The following is an 18,268-nucleotide window of genomic DNA, read 5'->3' on the forward strand; positions in this document are numbered from 1 at the left end:
TGTACCTCCTGCCTTTACTTCACAGTCCTCCCTCAACACGTCACATAAAGGAAACACAGGTTGATATATTTGGATTTAAATTATTGACCAACAGAATTGATGGTCAGCTCTTCAGATGTAAAGCCATTTTAAAATTAAAGCTAAAATGATAAGATATTCTTTTTCAACAATTTTGGAATAAAAAGTAACATGCAATGTTGCTTTATTTCAGCTATTTTTCATAATGAAACTGATGTGTTCATATGGAAAGTTTCTGTTTAAATGAAAACTCATTTAGAGTTTCAGAATCTGTAATTTAAAAGACTCCAGCTAATATTCATGGCATCTTTGACAATCTTTCCTAAACACATCAAATGCATTTTTAAAATTATTTGAGGTTGCCTTGGATAAAATATTCAAAGACATTTATTTTGCAGCGTTGCTAATGCAGTTTAATGTACACATAGTTTACATAGAATAAATGGTGGGAGGAAAGCTCTCCAGACAAACTGAAAGAAAAGATATTCAGTCTGTTGGGATTGGTCCAGATTCTGTAATATTTTACAGGATTACAAGCTTAATACATTTTACAGCAGTAAATATACAAGATCAAAGTAAGAGTGAGGTGTGGGGGTTAATTTTAAATTAAATTGAATCCTCTGAGGTTTTTTTATTTTTATTGTTTTGGAACAATACTAATGTTTCAGCTCACAGCTTACACAAATACATTCTGCTCTTTTGAAACCAAGACAATTGTAATGTTCATGCTTCATTCTGGAAAAAAAAATCCATATGTTCATCTAGGATCAGACTAATTAAAATGACAGCTACAAACAAGTCAAAAAAGCAAAACTTAACTCTGAAGTAAATTCAAAACACTACGATCAGATTTTGATATCCTTACTGGACAGTACACTAAGCAGTAAGCAGTTTCAACATTCTACAGAAACACTACTCAACCCAAGCACAGCTGGCTAAATAAGGACTTTTAATTTGCTAAATGATTACTGATGAAAACTCAATTATTTTAGCATTCATGGGGCTAAGTGATAAAATAATGCTGCTTTCTTTCAATATCAGTGCAAAATAAAGGTCATCAGGCGGCTAGAAAGATCAAGACCTAAAAGAGATTATTGCATGAGCTCTCGGAAAATCCTAGACATCTATATTCATATCTGAACTTTGTCTGCACACACTGCATTGATGAATATTAGTGTATTAGACAGACAAACATCATCAACTCAACATGGTCAGCAGTTTTGAGTTTCATTACCAAACAAAACATCTTGCAAGCAAAGTGATTTCATTAGCATATTCAAACCACTGACTGGTGCTGTCTAAAGGTCATTTAAATTCTTTGAAATACGAGATAAAGTTTTAAGTCTTAAATCTCACATAACATTTAAAATGTATTATTATTCTGGAATATATGTCATATCTCCCACTAAAAATTTCATCCACACACTCAATTAATTATTATCATGCAGTATTAAATCTGAAAAATGTACTTTTGCAGTAAAAAAAAAAAATCAGCTTGGCGTAAGAGCACTTCATCCTTGAATATCTTCATTTATCCAAAGACCTCATTTATGTCTGCAAAAGTATTGTTTCCATTTTGCAAGTGAGGAAACTGATGTATTAAAGTAACTAAGTAGCTCACCCAAGTGAATACAGAAAACAGTGGCTAACCCACGGATAGCTTGGACAATGCACTCTTAGATCTTCGCTTCAAAACTATATGGCTTTTGATAGTATTTCAATGCAATGGGGAAAGCCTGAAACACCTGACTAAGCAGACAGAAGTACTCAAAAACGCCACTTGCACTTTCTGGTATGTGCCCATGGGCAATGGTCAATGCTTGACATTCTACAAACTCAAGAGTCACCACACAAAGATTGGGCTGACCCAAGTTCAATTTAGCAGGGAAGAAGTTCATTTTCTCATTTTAAATGTAAGTGAGAATTATGTTTTATGGAGGGTTTTTTTATTATTTTTTTGGGAGGCATGAAGTAAAATGATCTTCCTCACACAAACCCTCCTCTAAAAATTATTTGGCCAAACGAAGAAAGCGGCAAACCTTCCCAAAGCAAACACAACTAAACTCAAACACTAACAATTGAATAATTCCCTTAAACAATTTGCATGGGGCTATAAGAACTACTTATTATTTGAAAGTGTTCAAAGATGTTTCTTTCTTCCCAGAACAAGTATTTTAATGCTTCTGACTGGAACTAAATCTACAGGCCATTCACAAAATTGCTGCTCCGGAAACCAGGGCCTCGGTCTCCTTTTAAAATGCCCTACCACGCACATACTGCGTTTATGGAAACCATGCCGAGAGGCAGGCACAATATGGCTTTGAAACTTCCTTTTAAATCACAGTACTGCATTTTAATCTGACAATAGACAGATGTAACACAAGGGGAGAGGCTTCTCTCAGTACCAGCAGGTGTTCTGGCCTGAAGGAACATGTATTTAAATGAAATACCATGCCATTTTTTCAGGTGTTAAAACAAACAGGCACAACTCAAATGGGAATGGGAGGAGGGAAGGGGGACAGAGGAATCTTTCTGTTTCTTTACAGACAGACTGGACAAATGAAACCCCACATTTAGCTCGATGGCTTTTAGACCTTTCAAATCCCTTTTTCTTCTGACATGAAAAAACACCACCTCTGGCTCAATGACTGGAAAAGTAGCAGGAGGCTGCAGCATGGGAGTGTGTTTTCTAGCACGGGCGTCCTCTGAGGTGTACGAGACCTGAAGGTATCACGCAACGCTTGTTGTTGCTTTGTGCCTGCTCGACAACCTTTGGGAAGCAGCTGCCGGCCATCCTGCCATCCCCACCACGGCACTGCCAGGACCAGCTGTAGCACCGCGCGGCTGATGTCCAAGCCACAGCTCCCAGATGCGGTGGAGCAGGATGGAGGGAGCTACCCGGGAGTTCTTCAACTATCTTTGTGAGATGCAATAGGTAGGTAACTTTGTAGGAATTCCCTTTTGGAGTAAGGTTGCTTCCACTCCAGAGCAGTTAAATGCTCCCCATCCTCTTATTCCTCAGGTCCTACAAGGAACCAAAGGGATCAGTGCAGATTATCTCATTTTCCTTAACTTGCTGAACCTTGCTAATCTTTGGTCTTCACAGAGGACACAGTAACTGGGCTTTTAAGGAATTCTCCATTAGGCTAGACTTGCAAAAGATGTTAAATCAGGAGTCTATGACTGTGCAGAGTGCAACATACATGGCCCACAGACTTTAAACATTATTTTTCTTCACACACTCCCTCCTAAGAGGGGAATGAGTTCAGCATAGTGAGATTCTTCCATAATGCATATGCAGACTTCCCTGCAAAGCAAAGATGGGGACAGGATGGCCGCTCTTCTCTGCAGCATTTGCACCAGTTACCATAACACTCCAGCATGGCAGGGGAAAGAGGGAGGGTATAAACAGGAAGACATAAATCAATCCTCACAGTAACTCAGCACCAAGAAACACAGCTTTCTTGATAAGTCACTGTCAAATTACCAAATTTATTTTACAAGAATAGCCATCCAAGCATGCTATTGTGTAACAGTTCAATAATACAGAGGTTTGGTTCTGTGCAGACTGCAGAGCCCGAAAGGAACACGTGTAAGAAAAATATTAGGCTTTCCTATGTGCATAACCTGGACAAAGGATGTGAATACACAGAAATAAAAGGACTGCTTCATACGGCCTAGAAAAAGGCTTTGGAAGGCCACCGGCAGAATTCTCCGCCCTGTCTCCGATCTCTCTGGGTCGCATCAGTAGAAACGAATATTGCCAGAGGAGAAGCAGAAGCAAGTACTAAGTTGTTCTAAAACAACTGTTTGAGTTTAGCACAGTCTCACAGTCTCACATACATTTAGAGTCCCAATCGTGGACTTCAAGCATTCAAAGGAAGGGGAAAAAAAATAAAAAAGGAAAAGGCTACATACTAACCTTTTCATAATACAATCCATTATAAGCCACAAGCATAACTTAAAAACAAACATTTTTGTGAAGATGTTTTCCTGCAAATTATGTTGTAAACTGGCTTAAGCTATTGTAAGCTGTATCTTCTGAACACCCTTGGTTTGACTTTGCAGCAAAGGTTCCCCTTTTTGGGTTCTTTTCAGTTGTTTCTTCCTCTTCTCAAGTCCCTGTTGCCCCACTGAACTAGAAGTGGTTACAAATTTCTAAAAAACTCCCTCCCATTTAGTTTCTCAGTCACATTTTGCAGAATTGCTTGCCTTTTTACTTGGTGTTCAGGAAAATTTAAAACTACAATTTGAGTAAATATAGGCAATATATAAAATAAGGATCTGGTATGATTGAAAGATAGCCATGATTGCTTGGAAAACAGTTGCACCCCTACATTTTATTATTAACTGGAAGTTAGTGTGGGAGGCATATTGCTATTTCTCTAATAAAAGCTTGAAAGTAACAAACAAAATAAAACAGCATTTTCCCCAATCACAAAACTGCAGTAAAGGTGAAAAACACCATTTTTTTTTCTCTGCCAGGTAATATCCACCAAAACTAAATCATAATAATACCAATGTATTCCAATTACATTTTTAAAAAACTAGTTTTATTAACAAGAAATTTATTTCTTCCAGAACTTTCCATTGGATTGTTTTCGACTGACTTAATAGCTACCTTTCCCACAGGAAGGAAGCTTCATTAGATCTCAGTAAATACCAGTTTTCAGAGTTTAGTCTTTTTTTTTTAAAAAAAAAAAAAAAAAAGCTGGTGAACTATCAGACTCCTTGCCACACAGCACACAAGCATCTGCATTAGTGTTTCTAAAGTGCACTCCTACACAGAACAAAAGAAACACACAATTAGATCCCTCTTTCTCTGTTTCTAAGGTACCAAACACATGATGACTTTCCAAATGCTGGGGTAAAAAATATAGTTGATTTTTTAATATCCCCAGCTCATGTGATTCACAGCTATTGTTATTTATTCTGCTATACAGCTTCCATACAGATCATCAACCAAGCAATCTGAGTTATGAGTAAGTCCTTACAAGGAAATTTTATCACTCAGCAACTGCTTCATACTAGCCTGAAACAAATTAGCTTGGCATTCACAAAGCCTTTAACAAAGAAAACTAAGAAATATGGTGTTATAGAGAAAACATATGTTCCTTGTAATGCCTTTGTTATCCTATCGTCTCTACATAGCAAACACAGTACCTGAGCGGAAGATTTCCACAAGCCATCTCTTAATCTTTTTCTTAATCCAACGCTCATCTTCATGTTTGCAAAACATAACCACTGGTTCTTTTTTCCCCTAACTGTTGAAAGCATGTCCATATCACCTACGGAATACTCTTCTAAGCGAATAGCATGATGTATTCCCAATAGCAAACTATTTTTGAGAGGCAACAAACTTTATATAGAGAATAAATAAATTTATAAAATGAATACTTCATATCTAAAGAGACAACTAATTGATATTACTAAGTGCCTCCACCTGTCAGAGGATTTTATTAATAGCTTAGCTTTAAATAACCATTCACAGGTAATGATTGCTTAAAGTTATTTGATTTTCACTATTTGCTCAATGGTTAAGAATGGTCAGATATCACATCAGGTGTTCAGTAGATCTGAGCCTTTAATCAGTCTGTTTCAGAAGTATCACCTGTAGTGAAAGTTATTAGAAAGTAGATACATACTGACACAGAAAGCATTTGCTGTAAAAATGGACATCATTTTAATGTGTGTTTAGATGTAAACATATACATAATCCAGTAAAATTTTTCTTGTTCTTCTGTTAAGGCATAAGCTAAAAACTTGACTACTTTTCTGATAATAGATACTGCAGCATTCTTGGCTTTCACTGTGGACCTGATTTCTGCTTCCTATGGACTTTCAGAAGGTAACTTCTGTTAAGATCAGAATTTTTCACTGGTCAAAAATAACCATAGAAACTCAGGAAAAATGGTAGAAGTTTGCAACTTTTTTATTATAAAATATGTACACATGTTTGGCAGCTTTACTTTGAACAGAGGGAAAGAATAATTTGTGAGCGTATATCACTAACTGGAATGAAGTTGCTACATAATACCCATACATCCTCTTTCAAAATGAAGATATTTATTAACCCCATGAAAGGATACACCAAACTAATAATTTCATATTTTTAATGAATAGCAACCATTTTGGGAATAGCTGGAAAAAAATAAAATAGTAGGTGCAATGAAATTAAATGATTTGGTATATTTTGGCCGTATCATTCAGTATTTAAAAGTAATGGAGACAAGATGACATGTGAGGACACATATAATAACTGATATAGAAGGCAGCAGACAAACAACCATTTGTATGTAACTGTCACTTACAGGTGTTTTTTTTTTTTTTTCAGTTCTTCCACTGATGTAAACTTAATCTGGAATACAATTTGCAATAATTCACTACCGTTTTCAGAGAAAACTGTTAAAACTTTCCTTTTAAAAATCCTGCCACTCTTTGGTGAGTCCTTTGGGGGTTTTAAGAGCTTCTGCACTCCCATTCCAAATTTCATATATGCGCAAATATCACCCTGTATGAAGGTCATTTTGAGAAAGTTAATTCTAAAAAGTATATTTAAACATAAAAAGAATTATACTCCTTACCTTAACTGAAAGAAAGTGAATTATCTGAAACCTTGACTATGAGTCTGTTCAGGCATATCAGCTTGTTCCATTTTCCTCAGCTACGGTCTGAATCCCTGTAAGGATGGGAAAATTCTTATAAACCCCAGATTTTTTGAAAAGCATTAGGCCAGTTTTTAGGAATCTGTTTTTCTCCTTTTACTGACATTTTCCACTTAAGTTTACAACAATCTCCTCTTAACAATGTTTTGGAAAACAGAAACAATGTAAGAATTTGTAGATTCTATGGCTTCCAAAAGTGAGAACTACAGTATACTTTAAAAGCACAACAAAGTGTATTTGAATTAAATTTGTTAAGAAACAAAGGGTACTTATGCAAGATGCAGAATCTCCTTAGTGACTCTTTCAACACACAAAATGATCACAAATTTCACTTTACTATCTTTGTATTCTTCTAGCTTTCAGTTTTCTAATGTAAACCACACATACATTGAAGCTTCCTCTTACCCTTAAGTAACATCCTTTCACAACATATATCCTTGCCAGACTTTTTCTAAATAAAAGAACCACATATGTCATTAGTTAGGAATAGCATTTAATAAAATATGGGGAGATGCTGTGATATTACAACAAGACCATTCCACAGAGAATACACATATGCGAATATGCATAACAGATAAACCTCCACACTAATATATTTCCAAATATCTGGAAAAAATGGATATTAGGGATAAATGAAGTAAGCTCAGATATTAAAAGAAGGAATTGCTTAGATTTCTTTTTTTCCCTCTAGTAATTGAACAATAAAGGAGCAATAAAACTGATTTTGAGAACTGATTTGAGAACTGTCTTTCATACAAAGAAGTGGCTGGCAGTATTCAGTATGTCTTGAATGCCAGATTTTACAACACATTGCATTTTTTTTTCAATTGGAAAAAAAATAGCATAAAAATGAATTGTATGTTACCAAAAACCCAATTATGACAACTTGTGTGCTCACATACACACATGTGCACATGCACATTAATATCTACATTGTATTCTTCCCATAGCATCAATATGAGTTTCTGGCACTTTAAAAATCAAAAGCAAGTGTTCTTAAAAGCAAGTGTTCTTTGTTCCAGTGAACATTTTAAATCTATGTTCAGCTTAAAACAGTGAATAAGTTAACCCCCCTCCGTGTTCTAGTCCCTGCAGGCTCCATTTAGATTTTCCTATAGAGTGTGTGAAACATTGCCACATAGAGCTTTTAGAAGTAAATTTACAGCTCTACCCTTTTCAAATTAGAGAAACAGAGGATAAAATAAATAGGCAAAAGTTTCAGTGCTCAAACTCAACCAGACACTGTAAAACTTAATTATAAGTCTGTCTCATTGTCTTCTCTTTCAGTACATCACATAGGAGCTGGTAATTCTTTGTGCCACACCTGCTCCCACTGACCTTACACTTTAGGAATTAGTAGCTAAGAGCTGCTGCAAGCACAAGGATTCATCAGTGAGTGGCAGGGTCAGAAATGATACCTCAGATTGTCCAGGTCTTGCTACAACTTTAATTTCCCATTTTTTTCACATGCACTTGGACTAAACTACCCAAATAGCTATCTCCCATAACATATGTATTTATAGACTTCTTGGAAAGTAGAGCTATGAACCACTAGGCACAGGTAAAGAGGCTTACTGATATAGCTCCATTTCAGCTGCCTCAACAGAGGCAGCTCTTATTTTGGACTTGTGCAGAGAGACACACTATGGCGTGTCACTAATAAGCAAGGCTACACCAAGAAGCACCACGACTTCTGTGCAGCGCCTCTTACCATGATAGGCTTTGCTCTCCCAAACAAATAAGATATAGCCTAGGTTACATTTTCTGACCTAAAAGTGAAAAGCTTTCATTTTAAATTCAAGCGAAAGATGAAGAAGGTACACTTTGTCCCCACCCATCTAGCCAGGAGTGTATGTATGTGATGTATGTGATGTATACGCCAGGAGCAGTTGATTTGTTCTGAAAGCTGAGAAATTGGTAGTCGCTGTAATGTGTTCCAAGGGCAATCTCAGAGTCACGAGTGAGCTGCTGAGAGTATTGCCGTTCTGGTCTCAACAGTCCTATTCATTGCTCTGTAGCCTTTAAAATTGGGCCATTTATATTCAGAGCTTTGAGGCCTAGGACTGAATTCTAAGGAATACTGTATTTCACTGGAAAGCTGAAGTTCTTATGGGGACATCTAGGTATAATCTTTGAAAACTTTAGGCTTTCAGTTGTAGCCATTTAGACTGCTTTCAAAGGCACCACATCAGCATTCAGTGAAGGAGAGAGAGATCTGCTTCCCCATAGCTCCTTATGGTACAGGTGGGAGTACTTAACATTCCTTTGTAGGAAACAGCAACAAGGTCTCCCTTAGCCATTCTGTTCAACTACCTTTATCCAAACTCAATGCCACATGCCTGAAATATGTTTTATGGCTATATACATTCTTAAGTTGTAAAGCAGTAGGGAGTGTAAGGGTAGTTTTATTCCTTCTAAAGCACAAGCTACTGTGGTGGTTGATCCCATATTACCATGCACCACATTACAGCTCTGACCTTCACTTTTGCTAGGTCTGTGTCTAGCCCTCACATACATCTGCATTTTTTTCTGGGTAGAATGGTCATCTTATCTTTGCAGTCCTGATTATACTGTTCATATCTGATTCTGTGAGACAACTGAGAGGCAAGAAAAACATCAGACAACCTATAAATATTCAAATGAGTTCAAATATTTAAGAACTCCTGGGAGTAACTTTTCCAAAATATTAATAGGTCAACTTCTGTTGTTTTTCATAGACCTACCAGTTTCAAGCAAATCAAAATAATTATCTATCTAGTCCAGGCACAGCTCTGCCTACAAAGTCAAGTACTAAACACAAGGTTATCTCAAAATTAAGGTTGCATTCACCTAACCTCTTCAAAATATGCATATCCTGAAAAAAGGCCATATACTCGCTTTACTACTGCCAGTTTCTTATGTGACCAACCCCTCTATTTCCTGCCCTCATCATTCTGTCCCTATCCAGTACTTATTCTTTTTATAACTCTGGCTCATCATCACTGTTCAATTGTCCCCAGATTCCTCAAAAAGAAGGCTGGAAAAGGCTTATTATTTCATCCTTCCGACTGCCAGAAAAAAAATGTTTCTGTTTAACAGCAAATTATAGCTTTGTCAAGGCCATTTTAAAAGGGATGTTTAAACACATATATCCATTGAAAGAAAATCAATAAATCTAAATTTCAAATTTCAAGTACAGTGACAGAATAGAAGCAATTTAGTCATTGCTAAAATAAAAAAAGAAGCAAAATATTTTCCCTTTTCCTTCTCTCAAATAAATCTGTATTTGTGAAACAGTCCATAAAAATTAATCTGAGAGTCCCACTAAGCATGAAAAATTTCATCTGGAATTGTCAATGTCTGACAGTTACAAACAGCTGCAAGCAACATCCTAATAGACAAAGGGTAAGGCATCCTTAACAACAGGCAGCTCTGGCTATAATTCAACTGATTTTTCATCAGAGAAGTGAATAGTTATTTACTATATTGCTTTGGAATGAAAAAAGCTGAACACCGAAGAATCACTCATCCCCACACACCTCAGGAAGGGAACCAGAGGGAGATCTGGGGAACAACCCTTCCACAAACTGGAGGGAGGGTTGAAAAAATGAAGCATGGGGTACTCCATGTCTTTTTGCTCCATCTGTTGACCCGGAAAGGAGAGACGGGGAAAGCAGATTCCCTTACCCCCATGTATGGCCATATTCACAGAACTGAGGGTAGGAGAGGGACAGAGAGAAAACAAGGCTTTCCCGGTCCATACAGATTTCTGGATATCTGCTTGTAAAACCAGAGGTCCCAATCTGGCACTCTTTAAAGCAATGGACACAAACGTCCTGGTATCAAACATCTTACTCATCCTAAGGTATTTGCACTAAAGGATATACCTAAGCCTACTTAACTTATTAGGGATATATATTCAGGCTCAGTAGCTGTCCACACAGTCTCATCCTCAGGCAAAGTCAACATTTTAATTAAATGTAGTCCCTCACCATTACACCATACATGCATTGTAATTCCAGGCAAGAGGATATCATAAGTTCAGCCCTAGCCCATCTCGCACTCACAATGTTAAAATTCTAAATACTGGCTTGAGTACTCCTGCTGGTCCTTATCACTACAGGATCAACCAAAGCACATGGAAAATACCATGGGGTCTGTATACAACAGAAATGTATTCCAGTAGGGTAAGCCTAACATGTAACTTGCAATTGCTTCAGCTCATGCAAAAACAGCCAAAAGTTACATTTGTCCCAATGTAATGGAGATCAACAGGCATGTACAATGTTGTGAGGCAGGATCGGGCAGCACAGACCTCATGACCTTCAATAACACCACCCTATCACTGCGAGTTCCCTGCAAGCATCTGGTCTGCTGGTCATTATAAATCATTTTAATTCTCTTCCTTGCAGTTGCTGCAGTTCTCAAAACTTCTCCAGTATCCAGCTCCCACCTCGCAAGTTGTCAAATATCTCCTCAAGCAGTAAACACCACACACTCCACAGGGCTTTAAATTATTAATTGCTAGCAGGTAGCTGATAATTATTGTACTGTGTGAAAGTACATGTTATGCAGAAGACAATGAGATTAGTTCCTGAAAAAGGCTGGCAACACTAAGCCAGGAATTACCAGTAATCACTTAGAAAGCAATATGATCCCAAATGCTCCCCTCCCACACACCCCGCCTCACTGAGCAAAGAGCTGCCTGCAAACTTCCTCACCACCACTGCCCCCTTCCTGATCCATCTGCTTTGTCACCAATGGAGAGCACTCTGTCCCATGTTCCTTGAACAGTATTTCCAGTATTTACCAGAGGATACTTGCACCCTTCTGAGTAGAGATCCCCCCAACACACACTCCCAGCAGTATGTTTACACTTAACTACATACCTCTGAGTCTGAATGGCAGAGATTCAATCTTGAAATGCGCTTTGAGTGTAAGATCTTCAAGCCCAAAGAGGCCATGTATGCAAAAGAAGCCTACAAAGCGGCAGTACACACACGGGTCGTTACCACAGCAGAGCTATTACACAACAATTTAAAAATCACTGTAATTTATACGTTTGAGCTTGAGACAGAAACAATGTTGTCTATTAGACAATAACACTTGATTCCAGGAGGAAATCCACAGCATATACTTCCTAGTGTCAAAACAGTCAACTCAGTATCTGCTGGAGTGAATTAATATGTTTTAATAAAAAATAGGAAAATGGACAAGAATGGCCTCTTCCTCAGGCAAAACAGTGGCTGTGCTGTGCATTCTTTGATGCCTTTGCATGCTGACCTTGACTCTGAACACTTTTTTTGTCCTAATCAGCTTTTGAAATGCATTTCAGGATGAGCTTCTGTAGTCAATTTGAAAACCTTGAATTTTAATAGGAACAGAGAATTGAAGTTCTTTAGGCTCCCCTGAAAACCTTCTTACTATATCGGTTAAAAAGAACTGCAAATGAAAAGCATGCCTTGTCAATTTATATAAAAACTTAAGCACAGTTCTTTGAATATTTAGAGATTTGCATTATTTCCAAAAATTAGAAACACCAAAACCACATTAATTTTATATGAGAAACATAATAACTCCAGTTACACTCAAAAATTTCCAAGCAAAATCAAATAATTTTATTAGAAAAAAGAAAACCCACATGCACTCTTGGGGCTCTTTCGTACTATTGCCATCTTCTAAGCTATGCTGTACTTTTACCAGCAGGTGGCAAGCCCAAATAGCTAGCCAGCAAAACACTGCAAAACGCTCCATGGAGACATGCTGTTTCATCGCAGAGGCATGTTCAGAACACAGGCGTAGCACTGTGCAATTACATTCCTTCGTGATTACATTTACTGCACTTTTTCTTTTGCATTTTGTCTTTTATTGATCCTAGAGAATGCCAAGGAGAGCCAAACAAATAGTTTTTACCTTTGTTTTTCAGTAAAAATATTTTTTAAAAAAAGGCTTCTGCAGCCACATTTTCAGGGGAGATATGCATGTGCACACATCTAAACTTGCATGTCAGTGATAGATATTTTAACAGGCTTGACTACAAAATGGAAGCAGCTGAGTACCTAGCTCAACAAGGGAGAAGGTGCAGTGCAAGCTCAGCCCATTAGATACCCAAGAATTCACAGGAAGGTGGCAAATTCATTGAGATCTCAGCATCTCTAGTGCCAGGCATAATCTGTAGACAAGCAGGTATTACTTTGGCTGCATACCATTTGATGATTCCTAGTCTCCAGCCTTCCAGGACAGGCTAGGACTATGTCAGTGCCTGCTGCCCACAGAGGCAAAACCATTATCCCCAAATCCATTTCATTCCAACAGACTTCCAGCAGAGCCAAGGAAAAGAATTTGTTCAAAAAAGTGCAATACAAAAACATAAGACATCATGTCAAAGATCCAAAGTTCAGAGATGTCATGGAGAGGATCATCGCTGTCCAGGTTTGCTTGGCCTTAATCCTTCAGCTCAGGTGGGGATGATTCTTTGTGGCTGTTGTCTATAAAACAAGTTAGCCCAAAGAATCAAGAACAACAACAAAATGGTGTTTGTGGCCAAAGGAGGATTAATTTCTAATTTATATCCAGTACTGAAGGGGCAGGATTAATTTCACTTACACTCGATTCATAACTAACATGAGAAATAAGTATTTCAGGACCCAATTATCACACTCATTTTAGACATTTTTTTTTTCAGATGAGATGAATTGCACAAAACAGTGCTTACTTCTTTCCATCGATCATAAAGCAGAACCAAGAAACTCAGTTGCATGTAATAGGATTAGGTATACATTTGGTCAGTGAAACCCTCCCTCGCCCTAGCTCTGCAAAACCATTAACATTGCTTTGCACCATTAACATTGTTAATTCAGAAGCATCCAGCCACAAGCCTATAAAACATTTCTCCACCTCCCTAAACAGTCATCATTTTCAGATAAGATTTTAGGTGATGCTGGTTAGGAAAAGGAGGCGTATTAAAATACCATGTGCATTTTTAAAGGAAAAAAAAAGGCATTAACCTACTACTGTTTTGGGGGAATGTGAAAACAAGATTTCAGTAAGTTACTTAAGGTACACTGAATACTATAGATCGACTGTCTCAGTTTCCAACAAAGTGACCCAGGATTGTTAGCCAATCAGCTGGAGGTGCTTATCGAATGGGGAATTTTCTCCGTTCACCAGATGACTACCCCATTTCTTTTAAAAGCTTTTTCATGAGATCTTCATAGTTCACTCAGAAGTCATCTATACAACAGCAGAGTTCTTAGCCCAATAAATACTGATCCTTTATGAACTTCCCCCATGGTTGCTACAGTGCGATAGCTGCTCATTGCCACAACATTTGAAGGGGTAATGATGGAGCAGAATAATGTAGCTCAACAGGATTTTATCTGTGCGATAAAGCAGCATTCCAGCAGTGGGAAAAAGAGGGTGAAGTGCCTAGGAGAGGTTCATTAAGACTCAGGTACTTCAGGTTTTTTGACAGTCTTTCACCGCAACATAGAAAGGCCAAGCTGCTCTAGGAATCAATTTTTGCTCCAGCTCTCAAGTAATTTTTCTCCCCAGATTGCTCTTGTGCTCTGTTTTAAAATATTAATGGTTGCTGATTTCCTGATGAATAGGAAGAGCTCAAAGTTTTGTGTGGGGCACCTAATTGAAGTAAAAACCCAGTTGTTTATGTGAGCTCCTGCTGAAATTATAGGTTAACTCTGGCAAGAATTGTTACCTACATAAAACAAATAAAATAAATCAAGTTGTTTTATCTCCACAAACTGATAGAATGAGCTCCTAAATTTCACTTTAATCTTTTGATAGAAGTGTCTCATGTATATATCCATGGTGAAAATGGGAAAATATTCTCTACTCTGAGAATATTCTAACTATGAAGAGAACAATCATCCTAAGTCTTAAATATCATTAAGTCTCAAAGATGTATTTATTTGGTATTTTGCAGAACTAAGTCGTAATTGCTTTCAATAAGTATTGACTGCTGAGAAGAAATGTGTTTTCATTAATAATGTTTATCTAATTACATACATTTCTTCTCATTGACAATAAGCTGATAAATCTGTCAGGGTAGTTTAACTCACTCTCAATATCTCAATTGCAGCTCTTGTCTATCCAAACTTCAATACAGTATTTCTTTTAATCACAGAAGCACCTAGCAATTCCATTTTAGGAAGTATTAAGTACTCTACAAATACTTGATCCAAGTCAGTCCCAGCTCTTCTACATGCAGGATCATTCACAGTGATTGTCTTGGTCAATGTGCTAAGATCATCACTTCAAGACAGAAGTCACTCAGAATAATTTGAAAAAGTTTGCTTATGTCTTCCTCCTAGGAGTGCATGTCCTTAAGTCTATTCACAGTGTAGCCAACATCATCAAATACTTGACTGTCTCTAGCTTCTCCTTTAGGTTCAGGTGGTGAAAGGAAGCTGTTACATGATAGTTTCTTCCAGATTTTCTGTGTGGAAGGAAGGCAGTGAAAAATTTTTTGCTGAAGAGTTGCTCATTTTTAACTTCTCCCTTAGAGAACTTTAGCAAGATTTTTAGCCGCAAGCACTGTGACGACTTTGCAAATGCTTGTTGGTACGTGCGGTTCTTGCTCCACACCGGATTACTCCACATGCAGTCATTTCACATGATGGTCCCGTAAGTACTCTTTTTGTGAGTAGAGTACTTAGAGAATCAAATGTTTTAGAATTATCCAAGTCACAGAAGCATCAAAGAGTCAGTTCAGGACAAGGAGACTATGGTTTTCTGCAAGGTGTCCAATTCTTCACCTTGCATAAGTATAGGACTACTATGAACATGAGCAAGGACTGATTGTTTTTCCTGTGTACCCACAGCAGAAAGAGAACTGTAAATGCAGTAACTACAGCCAAAAAAAAGGACACTACACTGCTATCAGTTCTTTCAATCTCTCAGACTATACCAGCAACCTATAGTAAAAAGACAGACTGACCTATGTGTCAGTGTACCATGTAAGAGACTGTGTGTGTGTTTATCTCAAGCTTTAACGGTTCCAGTTCCTACATTCATGCTAACTCAGTGTCTTTTACTCTCAACAACAGTATTAATGTTCAGAATAGCCAGGTATTATTCTTGATTCAGACTGAGCTGTTTGCATCCACTTTTCCCTTCTGTAGACCTACTGCACTGAAAGGGAACAGAGATAACCATGTGTGAATTTCAAGGGAAAAATGAAAAAAAAAAAAAAGAATTTCCTTTCTGACCCTACTCCTGAAAGTAATCTTCACTCTTTCATATCAATTCAGAACAGTCCTATCATCACACAGACCTTCTGGTAATTGCTTATACCACATACACACCTGTTTGTTAAATTGTGAACGTTCTGATATCTTTCATGTGGAAAAAACACTGCTTTAGTCAATCATGACTTTAATAAGAAGAAACGAAGACAGACCTGAAAAATAAATGAATGTCTGCCCTGTTAACAGACGTATTTCCAGCTCTTGATACAACCTTTTTGTTTGACCTCCTATTGCAGAGTAGATCATAGTGACAGAGTATTGGAGCTCAGGTCTGACACTGATATGATAGAATACACAAAGTACAGTTCCAAAGTAATAAGCAGAGATTTAGGTCCTTGATTCTTATCACACTGGATGCAGACCAAAGTCTAAAGTTTCACTGTTCTGTGTTAGAAATACAAAGAAAGGAAGAAAGGAAGAAAGGAAGAAAGGAAGAAAGGAAGAAAGGAAGAAAGGAAGAAAGGAAGAAAGGAAGAAAGGAAGAAAGGAAGAAAGGAAGAAAGGAAGAAAGGAAGAAAGGAAGAAAGGAAGAAAGGAAGAAAGGAAGAAAGGAAGAAAGGAAGAAAGAAAAAAGTTTATTTCAAAAGATGAAGAAGGTTACTCATTTGTGATGAATCACAAAGCTATTTTAAGAGTATGTCATCAAACTCTGAAACCTACAGAAGAAGCTGTCTCCCTCTGATTTTGGAGCATCTACAAATAGTTCTGAGTTTTCAAAAACCTCTAATCTTCCCCTCCTTGAAGACAACTTTGAAAATATATGTTGATGCAAAAAAACAATTCAAATCATGTCAACAGTAATTCCCAAAGTCCCTTTTCCTAACACTAAATGCTGCCTGTTGGTGTTTAGCAAACGCCCAGCCCTACGCATTAATTTAACATGAAGCCCTTGATGCACAACATATGTTGAATAGCACAGTGACTCATAAACTGCCTTACAGGAAAATGCTTGCAGCTGACCAAGGACCTCTGCCCTACTGTCCCTCTCCCTGTCAGTTTGTCTTCGGGAAGGGGCTATTCCATGGCAGTGCCTTCAAAGCAATCTCATGGAGTAAGCATGAGGGTACAGGGTTAATGTCATGACTGACATGATTTGCGCTCCCATCTACCATCAAGTAACTCACCCTCAAAATTTTTCACCTACAGGTATATAAAATGGGAAGTCCAGATCAAGTGGCACCAAGCAACTACAGTATCTCCAGAAAGCAAGTTGTTTCCTATACAACTGAACAAATGAATTCTTACAGATTGGTGCCTTGTGCTTGAAGCTTTTCCTGCGAGGGGAGTATTATTTCCCTCCTTGATTCCCCAATGTGTAACAGCAAATAAGCTCATACTGGAGCTTGCTTTTACTCAACCCAATGACCTATTTTCATGAAACTTACAGCAATTTAATGGTTTCTAAGACTACTACCCTTCTGTCAAATTGGACTGAAATTGGCCCATGAGCTCAAAAGCTACTAAAACAGCAGGGCTGCAAAGTCTCATTCCTTCAGGAAACCATCTAAAATAAGCCGGTCTACAATCACATGAACTGCACTCTGTGGGAGGTGAATTAAGGCACATTTACAGAGTTAGGTAACAGTAAGATGGAGCAAGGATGTTTAGCTAAAGGCAATGTTTTAGCTTGGACTACATTTTTTTTGAGGAACTGGTTAGTTAAAAACTAAAATCAAAACAAAACAAAAAATAATAATAAAAAAACACTTCCTGCCTTTTAAGCCTGTGGATCAGTACCCCGGAGTGCAGTTCAGAAGCTATTTGGTATTATTTTAGATCATGTCATAAAAAAGTGTTCATATTCATAAAATACTCCTTCTAATTGAAAAAAGAATTTATCTAATTAGAACTTGGTCTTCGCTGCCATCACTATATGATACATCTCCTATTTTAAGCGCTCTTTCCTCACCAAAAAGAGCTAATGATAGAAGTAATAGAAATCAGGGCTTAAACATTATTATAAACTCTAATTAATAGTCCTCAGTCATTTGATTTAAAGCATTTCTTCCCGTAATTTCAGGATAATCTCTCACACTTTGATGCCTTGAAATTATATGGATCCTGCCCCCTTTCAGAATACTTACAAACTTCTGAATTATCTGACACTGCCTTATTTCATATCAGATTGCACAAAAGCCATCCCTATCATTTTGTCTGGATAATTGTGGCAAGATAACATTTTGCTTCTAAAGCATATTTTTATGAGCAAGATTTTGACACTTAAAAGACGAATACTATTAAAAGCAGCTTTTTACAAATTTCAAGCTTTACTTCTTTACTTTTTCTAAAGCATTTAGAAGGAAAAGGCTAGCCTGTTGTCTTCCAATTCTCAGTTTCTCT

The sequence above is a fragment of the Tinamus guttatus genome, unplaced genomic scaffold (genome assembly GCF_059628265.1).
Source record: "Tinamus guttatus ecotype Peru unplaced genomic scaffold, ASM5962826v1 Tinamus_guttatus_pri_ptg000144l, whole genome shotgun sequence".
NCBI lineage: Eukaryota > Metazoa > Chordata > Aves > Tinamiformes > Tinamidae > Tinamus > Tinamus guttatus.